The sequence below is a fragment of the Notamacropus eugenii genome, chromosome 4, assembly GCF_028372415.1.
Source record: "Notamacropus eugenii isolate mMacEug1 chromosome 4, mMacEug1.pri_v2, whole genome shotgun sequence".
Lineage (NCBI taxonomy): Eukaryota > Metazoa > Chordata > Mammalia > Diprotodontia > Macropodidae > Notamacropus > Notamacropus eugenii.
In genome coordinates this window covers 198,663,596-198,679,657 of record NC_092875.1, presented here as the reverse complement: position 1 = coordinate 198,679,657, position 16,062 = coordinate 198,663,596, and the positions used below count along the sequence as shown (strand labels likewise).

Sequence of the window (16,062 nt, the reverse complement as noted above, 5' to 3'; positions counted from 1 at the left end):
CCACTAGTTCTGTGCTGCTGTAAGAAGGGCTGCTATAAATATATACACACATATACGTGTATATGTATGTATATATATGTATATGTATATAGGACCTTTCCCTCTGTCCTTCCCTCCTTGGAGTATATGTTATCAATAGGTCAAGGGCATGTATAGTTTAGTGACCTTTTTAACATAATTCCCAATTTTTTTCTAGAACAGTTCAAAGTTCTACCAACAAAGCATTAGTATACCTATCTTCCCACTGTCCTGCCAATATTCACCATTGTTGTCTTTTGTTATCTTTGCTACTTGGGCTGTTTTATCTCATTACTAATGATTTGATCAAATGAGTTAATATATACTGGTTGGTTATTATACTTCATTCTTGAAGAGGACCAAAATGACATCACTATCCTAGAGTCAAGTTTTAGTGTGTTGGATTGTGACTGATCTGACCAATATGAGTTCTGAATGCTCTACCACAGATTGGGCACAGATAGTCCGTGTGAACATTTGGGCTGGATACTCTAAGTCTGCGTATCCTGTGTTTCCTTTGAGCTGCTTCAATTCTGCTTTGCTTATAGAACACAGCACCTTCTCTGATGAGGGGACACCATGCTGAGCGGTCCTGTGCCAGTGTTTCCCATGTCACACAATCAATTCCAAGGTTCTTAACAGAGACCTTGAGAGTGTCCTTGTATTGTTTCTTCTGACCACCATGTGAATGCTTGTCCTGTAGGAGTTCTCTGTAAAATAGTCTTTTTGGCAAGTATATGCTTTGCATTCAAACAACATGGCCAGCCCATCAGAGTTACACTCTCTGAAGCAGAGTTTGAATGCTTGGCAGTTTAGTTCCAGTAAACACCACAGTGTATATAAACATAACATAAAGTGCAAAACATAAAGTGCTATATAAGTGCTACTGATTTTTTTTTTTGCAGCATTTCTACATGATTAATGGCTTACACTTAGTCTTTTGAAATATATCAGTCCACATCCTTTGATCATTTTTTAATGTTTTTCATGTTTCCTCCATGCAAACAGTTCTATAAAATGGTATAATCAATTGTGGTTTTGCCAAATTAAAATACTTCTTTCCCTCAGCACCCACCAATGTAAAAAAAAAAAAAGAAAAAATTTAAAAGGGCAAAGAGGTCATACAAAACAAACAAATAAATCATCTAGTTATATTACATTGCATATAGCAAGTGTTTAATAAGTACTAACAAATGAAATTTAGTACTTCAGGCTACTTAAACAACACCTTTATGTTGAAAACGCTGTGTAATAGAATGAAAAAGAGAAGATCCTTGGCTTTTTGTTCAGTGGCAGCTAGAATTTCTCAAGTGATGGGCTTGAAGTAGGAAAAGCATTTGAAGGTTTCAGAAAAGGCAATTCCTTCTTTCTCACGTACCAACATGAAAAAAGACCAGTGTCCATTTTATAGAATTGTTTCCATGTAGCAAACATGAAAAACATTAAGAAGTGGTCAAAGAATATGAACTGACATCTTTCAAAAGAAGAAATGTAAGTTATCGATTATATAAAAATGCTGCAAATAATAGCTTGACTTCTAAACATGAGCCTTGAATAGATGTTTTTTTTCATAATCAGTCCTTTGCACAAGGTTGGGACATATGTAAAATCTGATAGAATTATTTATGCCCTTTTGATCTCTACCTTAGGTTATTGGAAGGAGTTCTCTTCCTCACTACCCAAAAATCTCTAGGAAGCTTCAGCTAGTGCCAAAGGGAATGTGTCCTTTAAGGGTCATGAACTAAAAGAGTAGATGACATCACTGCTGCCCAGTTAGTCTGTTGACTCCATTGATTTATAGTGAGTTCTGTGTCACTTAGGCCTTTAGTAACCCCAGAGTTACCTATTTAGAAAGGAGCAAAGCTAACAGGAAGTTGACTATTTCTTGCATATAAAAAGACTTTGGAATTCTCATCCTTTTATACCCAGCAGAGGCTGAATGTTAAACAAATAGTAATTAATTCAAAGAATATTTTATCTAAGACCTCTCTAGGATTTGAGCTTAATTATGAAACCTTTTACTATTTTATTCATTAGAAGAAAATATGAAAATAATCGATTTTGCAAAGTTGTAGATTTCATACCCACACACATTGGTACAATGGGGAAAATGTTTAAAACCTTTAAAAAAAGACCTCTGATTTTTCCTATTAAATATGCACAGCATCTCATGTTAATGTGCCTAGCAAGTGTCAACTCGTCGAGCATCTTGGTTATTTTGGGACAACAGAATTTGCCAAAGCAGTTATAATTAGCTAAAACTAGAGCAAGTGGAGTTGGGGTTTGGGGTTTTGCTTTTTGCCACAAGGTTTCTGAGTGAGATATGAAAGAAGAGAAAGATGTTCATTAAACCAAACAGGCTGTAACAGTCCCTGGATGCAATATGGAAAATAGAAGACTGATGGGGTTCTAGTTTGAATGACTGGAGATGGGAGGGAAAAGGATACCAGGAGTTCAGACTGGTCTAGAGGCATATTGAACAGCTGGCACATGGCATCAAAAAGAAAGCCTTTTTGGATAGCTTAGGAAGGATGATGCTGTGAAGACTAATAAAGAATGAACTTGAGATTTGGTAGTAGTCTAATTACCTGGGAAATAGTAGATTACTCCAGCGAGAGATTTCTAAGTAAAATCTAGATAACCACTTATTGGGATGGTGTATCCAATATCCTTATTTAAGTATAGGTTGTTGTCTGAGTTCTGTTCCGAAAGTAAGATTTCAAGATTCCAGGATGTCCTCTCCAATAGAATATAAGTTCTTTGAGGGCAGAGACTATTTCAGTTTTGAATTTGCTCAGTGACTGATAGGCAGTATGTACTTTACAAATGTCTTGAACTGAATTGAGGTTAAGTCTGTGACTTGATCTGTGAGGACTTAAATTCATGCTTAACTTTATATTATGGAATGGCAAGGTTTTGTGTTACTACCACGGGAGGCAAACAAACCAAACTGTATGATGGCTACTCATGTGATGGAATGGAAGAGGGGAGGGGGACGAGACAAGCACACCTCCTAGTGTTGGTTGTCATATCATAAACATACCGTGCACAGTTACCAGTTTCATCAGCACAAACTTCTCGAATTTAGAGGAAGAGATTCTTCCGGTGGTTAAGAAAAGGGAATTAAACAAAATAATCTTCTTGACTAACCTACAGTAGCAATAGCAACAGTAGCAGCAACAATAACAATAATTATAAAAACAAATTATGTTTACATATGATGATAGATTTAGAGCTATACAGAATCTTAGAGGTCATCTAGTCAGTCATTCCCCCAATTTAAAAAAAATCCAGGATTGATACTTTTGTTTTAAATCACCTTCATTTTCAGCGAACCCTAGTTTCACCCTACGCAGCAAGCCTTCCCTTGTGGTAAAGAAAAACAACCAAGCAAAACCTGCAGCTCTTATCTGACAGTTATGTGAGATGCTTCAGCCATAGTCTCCTTGATCCCTCCAAGGAAAGGACAGGAGTGCACATCCTCATCGCTTCTCTGGACCAAGACTAGTCATGAGAATTGCATAACCTTTGGTTTTATTTTAGGGATCTTTCTGTTTTCATTGTAGCAGTAGGTAGCTAGGTGGTACCATCTTGTACAGTGCTAAGCCTCAAGTCAAGAAAACCTGAGTTCAAATTTAGCCTCAAACATTTCCTAGCTGTGTGCCAGGGGCAAGACATTTAACTTGTTTGCCTCAATTTCTTCAAATATAAAGTAATACTAACACCTACTTGCCAGGGTTATTGTGAGGATCATAAAAGATCTGGGACATAGTGGATACTAGATAAATGCTTGTTCCATTACCCTTCCTATCCTTTTCTGGGTTCTGCTTACTTCATTCTGCATCAGTCTACACTAAACTTTTTCCTTTTCCTTTCTTGTTGGAAAACAATACCATTACATTCATATGCTACATTGATTTTCGACCAGTCCCTAATCAAAGCGTTTCTATTTTGTTTCCATTTAAAAAAAGAAAAGTTATCCCAAAAAACCTGCTCTGACTTGTAAAGAAACATGCCAGAAAACTATACAATTATAGCCTAAAACAAAAAAAGTCACTTATTTTTAATGAGTCCCCAAAACTAAAGTACCCAATATAAAAAGATTCCCAGTAGACAATTTTGCTCTGCAAAATTTTCAGTCCTCTTCAAAAACAAAGGGTTTGATGTTTATCCCGGACAAAGCCCCCAGATGTAGCACTCTGTGCTTAGTCTTTCAACTCCCTTTTTGAACTGGCAGGTTGACATCCTGGCAAGTAGATAGCTCATGATATATTTGGGGTTCTGGGATAACTGAGGGAATGGGGTGACTTAATACATGAGCCTCTATCTGATGTGATTTCCACCCCCACCTTAAACTCACACACCTATATCAATCAGCCAGTTTAAATCAATTAGATTTTTATAAAAGGATTTTTACTGAGAAAGTATAGTAAGGCTCAAAGTACAACAGCATACACCTGAACAGCATACACACATACATTCAACTGAACAGGTGGCATACTGTCCCATTGACATACCCACTAAGTACCTGGGGAGAGTGGACTCAAATTTGAAGTGCTTGCTATGGGAAGTCACCACCAAGTTGACTTGTAGGAATCACCTAGCTGATTGCCAATTCATCCTATAGGACATGGTATCTTGTCTGGTAGGGTGATTCAGTACTATGCCAGGTCAAGCAGATCTTCACCATTTTTGTTGCTACTGGCTCTGGTAGTTGAAGTGAATTTTGATTCTTCTGACCTTTAAAACTTACAGTCATTATTACCCAGTCCATTGTGTTCTGTATGCTCATTCACCCAAGATCAAGAATAAACAGTTAAAAGAAACTGAGGTGCCATGCATTCAAGGCCACAGGGCAACCAGGTAGGAAGATAAGGTAATCTCAGAGGCTGCTGTTCCTCTTGCCTCTCTGCTCAGTCTTGAGGGCCTTGACATTTTTTTCTCTTCCCACAAAAGCCACCTCATAGTTCTTCCATTTTTATCTTTCATATGAACACCCAGTTTTGGCTCAGCATCCAGTTAAAAGGCCACCATATAGGAAATAGTCAGAAGGTACCACAAATGCTCTGAACTGAGGAGCAAAACAATCTCTCCATCATGCATTGCCAGAAGCCATCTCACTAAGTTCTCAAATAGGCTGGCAGCAGGCAGAAAATATTATACTTGCCTCAGTGGTCAGTCCCTGCCCCATTACACAAAAAAATTGGAAAAACATTTCCTACCTTCAAGCAGCTTACCTTCTGGTGGAGATAGTAACATGCACTATATAAGATACTATAGGAATATACTATTCTATAGGTAAATATATACAAAAAAATTGTCAAGAAATAAGGCTAAAATGTCATCTCACTCTGTGTTTCTTCTCCCTCTGTGCCTTCAGGTTTTTAGATAGCTATGCCACAGAGGTGAAATAACCCTAAGGGAACATTAACCATTAGGGCAGCTAGGTGTGCAGTTGATAGAGTGCTGGGCTGGGCAAGTCACTTGCTATGTTTGCTTCAATTTCATCTGTAAAATGAGCTAGAGAAGGAAATGGCAAACCATTCTAATATCTTTGCCCAGAAACCCCCAGATGGGGTCATGAAGAATTGGACACAATCGAAAAAGGCTGAGCAATAACAAACCCTAACACACACACACACACACACACACACACACACACACACACACACACACACTATAGTAGCTGTGGGAGCTAGGTGCCACAGTGGATAGAGTGCTTGACCTGGAGTTAGGAAGACTTGAGTTCAAATCTGGCCTCAGATATTCAAGAGGTATTTATGACTCTGGGCAAGTAATTTAACCTCTCTCAGCCTCAGTTTCCTCATCTATAAAATGGAGATTGGAATATTTCTTACATTTCTAGGATTATAATGAGGATAAAAAGAGATATTTATAAAGTGCTTGGATATATTAATAGTAACACTTACCTCATGGTTCCACAATGTACTATCAATAAAAAAGAGTACTGGCTTTCACTTAAGTGGTCCTGAGTTCAAATTCTGCTCCAACCACCTCTTACCTATGTGACTCTGGGCAATTTTCTCTGCCTCTCTGGGAGGTGTTGGACTAGGTGACTTCTAAGGAGTCCTCCAGGATTAATGCTATGAGGCAGTGATTTAGTGGTCCAGGGTTCAATTGCAGGAACATCAAGGAAACAACCAGTAAGGGCAATATTTTACACATAAATTCTAGGTTTAATCTACAAATTTAGCAGTTGAAAATGACCTTGTTAGCCCTAAGTTGACTACATTACAAGATCTTTGGAAGAAAATATATGTGAAATTCCCTCAGTTAGAAAATGTTCTCTCTGATTGGATTTTTTCTCTTTCATACCAAATGTAATTATTGAAAGAATTATAAACTGATAGAATTATGATTAAATCAAAAATATAACAAGGACCAGAAAGGATTTTTCCTAATGAAGGTGCTCCAAACTGCTTCCAGACTATTATTTGGGAGAGGAGGAAGTCAGAGAAAAAGAACTGTTCTTTTCCAATTTATAGTCTATAAGGCTTTGATTTGGCAATCCTGACTACTAAACGCTCAATGCTTTGCTCAGCTGCCCTGCCCCTCCCCCATCCAGTGGAATTAATTCCCTGCTCTTCCAATTCCTGACACTTGTCACAAACCAAGAAAAGTTGGCTTAATCAAAGACACAAGCTGATTAGAATGGGACTGCTGAGACTAATCACTCCAAATGTTGCATTGGGAATAGCTAGTCCCTCTGGGTCATGCATTAGCTGTTTCAGCTGCTGTCTAATATCAGCCATGTTGGTAGGATAGGCCAGAACAGAGAATAACCCCATTGCTTAAAGCTGGGAAAACCCATCATTTCCTAGCTCATTTCCACTTGGAATTAACCAGCCAGATTTCTAACAGCAAGATGCATTCTGATGGTTTTCTTTTGGGGTGACATTATCTTGTTCTTACCCAAGAATATTGGAGATGGAAAAACATTGTGAATGCTTTCTTATATATCAAATTTCCCAAAAACAGATGTATGCTGGTAAATGTTTAACAGTCAGCTGGGGGTGGGAGGGAGGGGTATACTCCACATATTTTTTTTTTCAGGTAATTTGGGTTTAGTGACTTGCCCAGGGTCACACAGAGGCTGAATTTGATCTCAGGTCTTCTTGACTCAAGATCTGGTGCTCTGTGCCACCTAGCTGCCCCAATCAAATTTTAAGTTTAATCTACAGTGATAATATTTTTCCATCACTTTCTTAAGTCTAAACAAATCTGCAAAATAATAAATCTGATTTGTATAAATGCTCACACTGAAATTTTAACAGTTGGCTCTCAGGAGCAGATAAGACCTGGCTCTAGCACACCTCTGCCAAAAATCTTAGTGCAGTTTCAAACATCAAAAATATCAGAAGTATAAGTACTACAAACATCACTTGAAAGTAGAACTGTTTAAATTTCTTTGGTACTCTTTAAGTTTTGTGAATTTTTGAATAATTTTTAAAAATTTTATTTTTAATAAGACAAGGAAAGCTATTATTATGTATTGCACATGGGACAGTTTCTGGATGACACTTTCTCAGACCACTGGATAAGTAGAGAAGATCCTCTTGTTTGGCCACTTCAGTCACCTGAACTATCTCCATTAGACTTTTTTCTCTTGGGGCTATGTCAAAACTGTCATGTATGCATAAAAACCCATTTTTTGGATGATCTTAAAAGTCTAGAATTATAAATACAATGCTCTCAGTCACTGAGCAGCTGCTAAAGAAAGTTTTTACAAAGATCAAAATTCAAGTAGAGTTACATAGTACAAGATGGTGTCTGTGTTGAATTTTCAAAGGAAGTATAACAATATTGTTTAAATAATATTTGGGGGGGTATGTTTGTAGCATTTATACTTCTGAAGTTAATAAACCTTACTGCTTTTGGGATGCTGTGTGTGTATATGTGATTCTCTTTCTTCCCCAAGTACCACTTCTTCTGTTTACTTTTGCCTGACACACCACAGTCACCAGCATACCCATCACCACAGTTCAGAATTCTGTGAAAAAAGAAAATCTGAGCTTTGTGATTTCAAGATAACAACACCTGAAAATGTAAATGATCAAGTATACAAAAATGTACCTGAGCAAGGCATCTATTTGAGATATTAAGTACAGACCTACTAAACCCCATCTGGTAGTTTCTTTATCCACTTATAAAAATTTTAAATGATAACTCCTACTCCTTTTCATCTGATAATAAAATTTCATTAGTGTGTGAGTTCATATGAACATGTATATATAAGTAAAGAACATACACACATATATACATACACAAACACACAAATATACACAAACACATATACATATATCTGGTAGGAGTTGATTCTAATTTGTGATTTCATCAGTGTAAGGAATTCCTGGTTTAAAAATACCTTCCACCAGTGTAGATCAGCAACTCTCATTTATAGCATATAGTTGTCTGGGACATTGGGAATATAATCCACCTTTCTATGGTCACATAATTGGTTTTAGAGACAGGACTTAAATCTATGTCTTCTTGACTGCAAGGCTACCCCTGTATCCACTATACCATGTTGCCTATCATTTATTTTATTATTTTTATTTTGTACATATTTTGTATACGCTTATATGTGGATATATGTTATCTTCTCTGATAGGATGCCAGCTTGTTGACAACAAGGTTTGTTTGTTTTTTTCTTTGTATCCCTGGCACCTAGAACAGTGCCTAGCACATAGTAGATGTTTAATGAATGTTTATATATACATCCTATATATAAGGCAATATGGAGAAATAGATAAAGAGCTGTCCTTGGTGTCAGAAAACCCTGAGTTAGAGTTCAACTTTTGACTGATCATGTGACCCTGGGCAAGTCACTTAATATTTCAGTGCTCCCATATGACTCTATAAGGCTACAAATTGTATGAAGAGTTGCTCAACTGCATTGGTTGAAGTTTCTCACTAGGAGCTCCTTATACCAATGAAATCATAGATCCAGTAACAAATATATGTGTTATCTATATAAAAGTATGTACATAGATACATATTGTACATGTAGAATATGTGTGCATATATATACATATATGTATATATTTTACATATGACAAAAATGACAAATTTCTGTATCAAAATCCTGATGTGTTGAAGGTAGGTTAGTAGCATTCTCCTTCTACCTGAAAGGATAGCCTATCTCTAACATCTTTCAGGTACCTTACTATAGAACAAATCTAGTAAAGCTTCCCAACATTCTTGAAACAAACAGGGAAAATTTTTATGGCCATAATACTTCAGAACATCAAAAAAAATCACCAATGTCCAAGCCTTCTATGTCTTAGTAGATAGTCTTCAAGCATTATAGTAACCAACAAATTTATAATCCTCTCCAAACCTAACTAGTCTGATCCTTAGGCAACCAATATGTACAGCCCATCACTGAGTCTAAATTCATAGCCTTTGAGAACTTAGTCTCACCTCTGCATCTTTATAAGGTATCACAGTAGTACTCTATCCCTGTATTATGCACAGCCTAGTTTTGAAAGCTGCCTCTGATGATGGAAGTAAGGACTGGATATCCAACTGTCAGGGATTTCATAGAGGAAATTCCTATTTTAGAGTTTAGTGAGGGTATAGTTGATAAAGATAAAAATTTCCATCTTTACTCTGTTATTTATTACTTGTGTGACCTTGGACAATTTACTCCATTCTCTAGGACTCAATTTTCCTCATGTGCAAATTGGAGGAGTTGGACCTGCTGATCACTAAGATTTCACCTATATCTAAATCCATGATCCTATGAGGTTGGACTAAATAACCCCTACTGTCCTTCCAACTCTGAAATTCTTCCACAAATCTAAATTAAGCAATATGTCCATTAATTGAACCAATGCCTATCCATACACTCAATTCTGGGCACCAGCTTTTAAATTATTTTGCCTTTTATAATTAAAGTTCCCTTATTCTCCCCACCCTATCCCTGACCCAATTCTCCAACCCTTTGGTTCAGTCACAGTTCAATTTAAAAGTAGAATGCTATTTTTAGAAGAAAACCTAAGAGTTTCCCTTCTGTCTCCCATTCTGTTTTATTCTTAGATTCTGAAAGATGATGAGATGGTTTGGAAAGCCTAGTGAAGACAGGGTAATGAATTAGGGCAGCAAACAGAACCCTAACAGGTGGATCAGCAAAGTAAGATGAGCTAAGATGATGTTGTAAGAGACTTTGACACTTCAGAGATAGGTGATTTTATTGAACTTAAGAGATCTGTACTTTCTTCCCTATTGGCAGTCTCTCCATGGATATAGATCACAGTCCTCCAAGAACAGCCAATTTTCCATAATATTAGGAGAAGAACAAAGAAAAGATTGAAGACCTCATTGATCAGAAATATCCATCTCAGACACACCTTTCTCTTTATATCTAGTTTATAAGCCAAGAGAAAATGGTCTGTTTGATTCTAGTAGCAATTCCATTGGCCAAACCAAAGACACCTTTGAAAATGTCAACCATTTGGACCTATCTGAAATTATTTATTAAGGCTTTGTTTCTTATTAGGCTAGCCAACTAGATGATTGATGTAGTAGATTAATTTCTGGCATTGGAGCCAGGAAGATCTGAATTCAAATCCTACCTCAGACACTGGCTGTGTGACCCTGAGCAAATCACTTAATCTCTGCCAGCTTCAGTTTCCTCATCTGTAGAATGGGGATAATAATAGTACCTGCCATATAAAGTTGTGAGGATAGCGAAAGATAATACATATCAATTACTGTGTAAGCCTTAGAGTATTACTTAAATGTTATTTAGTACTATACTACATGTACACATTCAACCCTCACTCTCATATACACAAACACACTACACGAAGTCTCAGGAGCTGTCCGTGAGTAGTGCTTTATCTCTGGGATGGTCCTCATACTGGAAATGAATCATCTGCTGATTATGAGTTTAGAAGAGATTAACCCAGCTTTGATCACTCCCTGGCTGACTTGGTTCTTGTCTGTTTCAGCCATCGAGTACTGCAGAACAAGTTTGCAGTGGTTATGCCTGTATATTAATGAGAATAAGGAAAGCTTGCCAAAACAACAACCACAGGGAGAGAACATAAAAGCACCGGCACACACACCCGAACACACTTATTTATAGGGGCCTCTTGGCACGTCCTAGTTGCTAAGCATTAGGAGAAGCTGGAATGTATGGTTCCATTAAAGCCTTCTTTGAGCAGTTGTAACTTGCTGGAGGGGAGGAAAAAAAATCTGTTCATAAGAAGGGTGAGGGATGAAAGTTCCAAAAGTAGAACACTATGTATATTCTTGAAATCTAGGGAGCAAAGAACTATTTTTAATAGGGAAACAACCTTCTTTTGAGCTTTAAACTTATCACTCCAGCACATTAAATCTACATATAGGAGATAAGTAATTTCTCTTATCAGAGGTCTCTTGTTTTTCAGTTTCTCAGTGTGAACCATATGGTTTCCCATATTAGCTTTTAATATATTTCTATTTATTTCATTAAATATTTCCCAATTATATGTTTTAAAAATTAACAAACTTTTTTTTTTAATTTTAAGTTTCAAATTCTCTCTCTTGCTCTTCCCTCATACTTGAGAAGGCAATTTAATATTGATTGCATATATGAAGTCATGCAAAACGTTTCCATGTTAGTCATGTTGCAAAAGAAAATGGACAAAAAATAAAGCAAGAAAAATAAAGTTTTTAAAAGCATGCTTTGATCTGCATACAAAATTCAAACTTCCCCCTCTGGAGGCAGATAACATTTTTCACCATGGGTCCCTTGGAATTGCCTTGCATCACTGTCTTGATCAGAGTAGCTAATGTTCTCCTGACTTTGCTCACTTCACTTTGCATGAGTTCATCTTCCAGGTTTTTCTGCTTGTTAGGATGAAGTCATCCTGCTCATCATTTCCTCTAGTACAATTGTATTCCACCACAATCATATACCACAACTTGTTCAGCCTTTCCCCAACTGATGGGCATCCGCTTGATTTCCAATTCTTTGCCTCCACAAAAAAGAGCTGCTATCAATATTTTTGTATAAAGAGTTCTTGATCTTACCCTACTAGAAATTCTCCATAGACAAGCTATAAATTAGGAACATGTTGAACACCTAACTTTCCCTTACATGTTTACCTTTCACAGTCTTTTTTCCCCTCTCCTCTGCAGTCTCTCCCTAAAGAGAGACTGGATTCATATCTTTCCTTTCCTGAAGAAGGAACAAATCTCTCTTGTCTTACGTTCTGCAGCTAATTCTGCCCCTTGTGTGGGCAAGCCACATTCAGCATCATTTTCTCAACCAATGAGGAGAGTCTTATTCAACTATCCAGCCTTGAACCTGGATTACATATACAAAATTCTTTGAAAAATACAACAGAGATAACTTTGTTTAACAGCACTGATTATTAATACCCACTAAGTCATGAAGGAGATAGAGACAGACAGAGACTTTAAACAGATATTTGCAGATGGATTCTCTATAGATAGGTCCTCTTAGATGCTAAATCCTATTTCCCTTTCTAATATAAGTTGAAATGGCTCTTCCTCCCTTCTTACAGCCTTTCTCATACATTGAAAGAAGCAAATAAAAGAACACATTCAAACATTGTTAGCTGTGCAGCCATTAGTGGATAACATTGTTTTAACAGCTTTAAGCCTTGGAACATTTCAGAGCCTTCTAAATGAAATCTATAATCATTCAAAAGAATCCAGCTTTGTCCATATAGGAAAAAACAGGAGAATGAAAAATATCTTTTGTCCAGATGGTGATATGCATCAGAATGAACAATACATAAAGCTGGTCCAAAATGACAGCCATCTTAGGTGCATAGACAATAAGTCTGAATTAGGTAAGAAGAGGTGAACAGGTTAGATTGCCTTTGGGAAACTGAGTAATGTTTTTAATGACCCCAAACTTTTCCCTGAAGCAAAATAGAAAAATAGGTAGAATGATCATTTATTAAATATTTACTATGCATGAGGCACTGTCCTACATTCTTAGAATACAAAGATAAGAGGAAAAAAAGTCAATCTTACCCAAAAGGAGCTTATGTTATAATTGGACTAAGCAACACAAAAATGGGAGCTGAAGAAGTATTGGGGGGAGAGTACCTATATGGGTCCAAGGTGGAAAAGTCAGAAGAGTCAGAAGGAGAACCAGGAAAGAAATAGCATGGATGGCCTAGGCACTTCCTAAAATGGTGTTTTTCCTAGTGATAAAGTTCCCCAAGTTGTGGTAGATGAATGTAATGGAATACTACTGTGCTATAAGAAATGATGAGCAGGCAGATTTCAGAAAAACCTGGAAAGATTTACATGAACTGATGCTGAGAGAGGTGAGCAGAATCAGGAGAACATTATACATAGTAACAGCAACACTGTGCAAGGATCAGCTTTGATAGACTTAGCTCTTCTCAGCAATACAATGATCTAAGACAATTCCAAAAGACTCACGATGGAAAATGCTATCCACACCCAGAGCAAGTACTATGGAGTCTGAATGCACATCGAAGCACACTATTTTTTCTTTTTTTGTGTGGTTTTTTTTTTCCTTTTGTTCTGATTCTTCTTTCACAACATGACTAATATGGAAATATGTTTAATATAATTGTACATGTATAACCTATATCAGATTGCTTGCCATCTTGGGAAGGGAGGAGGGGAGAATAGGGAGAAAAAAATTTGGAACTCAAAATTTTATAAAAGTGAATATTGAAAACTATCTTTACACATAATTGGAAAAAATAAAATACTGTTAAGTGAGAAAAAAAATAAAATTCCCCAGAGAAGGAGAATTAGCAGACTCCTTCAGGAATGCATTTCAACATTTGATAACTTACACAACAGGGAAATTCTCCTTCATCTTTAACTCAATCCCATGCAGCAATTTAAGCCTGTTTCTCTCTCAGATCTTAACATAAATGGGTCTCCCTTCTTTCTAACAGTTTTTCTTATACTTGGAAGGAAGCCAATAAAAGGACACATTGGCACAGTGTTAACTGTACAGACATTAAATAGCCAACAGTCAGTTGACTAATATTTGTATTGTACCAGGCACTTGAATTCAATGAAATGTCTATACATGTGGATATAAGGGGAAAAGTGTATTCTCTGTGCTGAAGAGAAAGGAGAGACCAGAATTCTGAATTAGTACACGGAACACAAGGGGCATTGCAAGCTAGCAGCTGTTGAACTTGAATTCCTTTTCAAATACAGCTCTTAGAGCTGAAAATGCTCCCTCAGGAATATTTGTACACTTTCTTATCTTCTGTATTTGTACACTCTTATCTTCTACAAACTACCAATGTCCAAGGGCTTTTCTTCATTCTGCCTTTTGCCACCATCTTGGATCCATATAGGGGATGAGGGCAGGTGTTCCTTTCCCATTTGTCCTCTTCAAGTACCTTCAGGCTTTTCAGACATGTTGATGGAGGAGCAAGGAAAGAGGGTACACAGAAATAAAGCATTTTCACAGTCACTTATACGTTCATCTGTTTGTCAGCAGACAGCTGATCCAGCCTGTCTGTCTAGCAATTGGCTATGAAAATATAACTCTTTAATAAAAAGTGAATTTTAATGCAAGCTTCCTTGGAGAGGTCACTTTCTTTGAATGCTAAAACAAGCCTTTGGGTTTGCCAGGATTTCTCTGAGATTTTTACTACAACATTGGGACAAACTATTTGAGCCTTATGACAGATCACACTTCTCAGTGGGTGAATAATTCATTAGATGGTGCGCACTGTCACTGTAGTGATATTGTAACCGCCATGCCTGTCTGTCTAATTAAGGAAGTGACAGTACTGTAGAATGAGGGCTTTTTTTTCAAAGCTGATATGTCAGGGTTAGGAATTGTGTGTGTGCAAGGGAAGAAACAAAAGACCAGGACCCAGAACCTGGTTAATATCACCAAGTTGGGATAGGGGTGAGTATTACTGTTTCTCCTTTCCTCCTCCTCCTCCTTCTGTTTTAGCAAGCTATACTTCATATTTCTACTTAAACTTCTGAAAAACGAAAATGCAAGACCCATAAAAATAGATCTTGTAATCTCCCTCTTTTACATACTTTTGTGTTAGCAAATGGAAGTGTGCTTTGGGAAAGGGATTATGACAGAGGGATGATGGATTTGGGATGTTGAATGAGATAATATATATTTTTGGACATAGCCAATGCAGCAATTTGTTTTGTCTAACCATGTATATTTGTTACAGGTTTTTTTTTCCTTTTTCTTTTACTTTCAAGGTAGGAAGGATTGAGAATACACTTTTGTTAACTGAAAATTAGAATCCTAGATGAGGAAACAACTAAATAAGAGTACAAGTAAGCACAGGAATGAGGAATTCAGCTCTAGCTTAAGAACTCTTTCCCCTGAGTTTTAAGTTACTTGAATATTGAGCTGCTATGCCTCTGCCTGTGTGGTGGTAGACAGCTCATTGAATCTCCTGGCTTCAGATGTACATGAGAGCTGGTCCCAATAACAACAAACACAGGGCTGTGAAGATTAACATTTTGTGACAAAAGGCCAAATAACCATCCTAGCTGTATCTTCTGCTTCTCTTTTCCTCAAATCAAATGTTCCCATGCTTTTGGACTTAAATGGTACCTCAGCTTAGGAAAGGTATTGGTATCTATCAAGAAGGAATCAATAATTAAAAACCATAACAGAACTCTTGAGTTCACTAAATTTCCTTTTAAAAATCAGGGAATGTAAGTTAAGGAAAGATTGTAAGTAGAGACATCTAAAGTTTGAGACAAAAAAAAAAACCGAGAATGGATGGTGGAAGTCATTCTCTATAGAGCAAATCATAGAAATTTTGAATGCCTTGGCAAAAGCCAATTAGTCTCCTTTTTTGTTTCTTGCTAGGCGGAAATATGAAGATCCACTAGGTAACATGAAAGAAAAATCAGTTTAAAACCTTGTCCCCTGTATATGCAATATATATATTTGTGTATTATATGTACTTTTATATATTATATATACCTATATATGTGTATATATACCTATATATACATATGTATGTATCCAGAATGAGTAGGTATTGAAAGACTAAAGATCATGATGAGAGT

General features: G+C 36.8%; 1 protein-coding gene across 5 annotated transcripts in view; it reads left to right on the top strand.

The window, feature by feature from the left end:
- The window catches only part of RIPOR2 (RHO family interacting cell polarization regulator 2), a 262,117-nt gene that overhangs the window by 148,276 nt on the left and 97,779 nt on the right, over nt 1-16,062 (top strand). Inside the window, exon 1 of one of the 5 annotated variants that reach the window (XM_072603984.1) lies at nt 14,846-14,920. The exons of the other annotated variants lie outside the window; for them this stretch is intronic. The gene's annotated coding sequence lies outside the window, so the exon portion shown is untranslated. Of the gene's footprint in view, nt 1-14,845; nt 14,921-16,062 lie in introns of those variants that run through there. 5 annotated transcript variants of the gene reach the window in all.